The sequence below is a fragment of the Arachis ipaensis genome, chromosome B2 (genome assembly GCF_059453495.1).
Source record: "Arachis ipaensis isolate K30076 ecotype BB chromosome B2, ASM5945349v1, whole genome shotgun sequence".
Classification (NCBI taxonomy): Eukaryota; Viridiplantae; Streptophyta; class Magnoliopsida; order Fabales; family Fabaceae; genus Arachis; species Arachis ipaensis.
In genome coordinates, this window is record NC_142437.1 from 68207038 (window position 1) to 68208667 (window position 1630).

Sequence of the window (1630 nt, forward strand, 5' to 3'; positions counted from 1 at the left end):
GTTGTCTTTCCGAGCATGTATCATCCATCGTCGAGGATGACGTAATGAGATAAATTCATGTTTATTATTGTGACATGATTAATTAGTCTTGTTTGACATTCTCCCTATGTGAAGATGACATGATACCTTCTTCCGTTTGTTGGAGTTAACTAAATAAGATGAATTAATCATTGCATGACTAGGATAGAAAGCCTATTATCTCAATCTTTGCCATGAATGTCTCACCTTATTAATTGCTTTCTTTAACTGCTTGCTTGATTTATCTTTCTTGCACATTTAATTTTTTGCCCTTTATCAATCAAACCCCCTTGCCCCCTTCATAGCCAATAAGCATACACTTCATTGCAATTCCTTGTGAGACGACCCGGAGTCTAAATACTTTGGTTAATTTTCATTGGGGTTTGTACATGTGACAAAACTATATTTTAGTTTGATGTGAGAGTTGTTTATTGGTTTGGAGCTATGCTTACAACGAAGTAATTCCTTTCTTTAAGAAGAAAATCTAGACCGACAACAATTCTTGTACCAATCCTTCCATGAGAGGTTAGGATGATTCCTCCACGAAGGGTTGTAAGTATTTCCATAGGCTTCTCCCATGTAATTCACCTCCTCTATGGTGGGTTGATCAGGATCATAGGCTTCTTCTTCAAAAGAAGCTTCCTGAGCACTGCCAGCTGCAGTTTGCATCCCAGTGAGATATTGAGAGATCATGTTGACCTGTTGGGTCAAGATCTTATTCTGAGCCAGGATGGCATTTAGAGTCTCAACTTTATGAACTCCTTTCTTCTGAGAGATTTTATGGTTTACAGGATTCCTCTCAGAGGTATACATGAATTAGTTATTTGTAACTATCTCAATGAGTTCTCTGGCTTCTGCAGGTATTTTCTTCAAGTGGAGGGATCCACCTGGAGAGCTATCCAAGGAAATCTTGGATATCTCAGATAAGCCATCATAAAACACGCCTATGAGGGACTACTCTGAGAGCATGTTAGGAGGACATCTCTTGATCAGCTGCTTGTATCTTTCCCAAGCTTCATAGAGGGATTCACCTTCTTTTTGTCTGAAGATTTGTACTTTCACTCTAATCTTGCTCATCCTTTGAGGAGGAAAGAACTTAGCCAGAAAAGCATTTACAAGCTTTTTCCAAGAGTCAAGACTCTCTCTTGGTTGGGCATCCAACCAAAACTTAGCTCTGTCCATAGAATTTGCAATTCTGCTACAGAAGAGAGACTAACTGAGGCTTAAGCTCAAAATTGTTAGCTCCAATGGCAGGTACATCAATGCTTCTGCCATAAAAGTCAGAGGTAAGTATGGTGAAGTCACCAAGAACCTTCCTGGGCTCCTCTTGTGGTTCGGCTATGTCCCCTGTTTCGTGTTCAAAACTTTCTGAAAGGTCATTTCCGGAGTGTTGTGATTTAGCTTGTTGTAAACGCCTCCTCAGAGTCTTCTCAGGTTCAGGATCAGGAGCCAAGAGGGGTTCTTTATCCCTGTTCCTGGTCATAAACAAAAAGAAAAGAAAAAAGAAAAAAAAAGAGACTTCTAATAGACAAGAAGCTCCTCCTTAAAGTCAAAAGTAGAGAAAGAAGAAGAAGATAAAAAATAAAAATAAAAGTAAATAAAAGAAATAGAA

General features: G+C 38.9%; 1 non-coding gene across 1 annotated transcript; it reads left to right on the plus strand.

Moving 5' to 3' along the window:
* Positions 1-982: 982 nt before the first annotated feature.
* Positions 983-1089, plus strand: LOC148574254 (small nucleolar RNA R71). The gene has a single exon (XR_015905991.1). It is a non-coding gene; the product is annotated as a small nucleolar RNA R71 (small nucleolar RNA).
* The last annotated feature ends 541 nt before the right edge of the window (positions 1090-1630 follow it).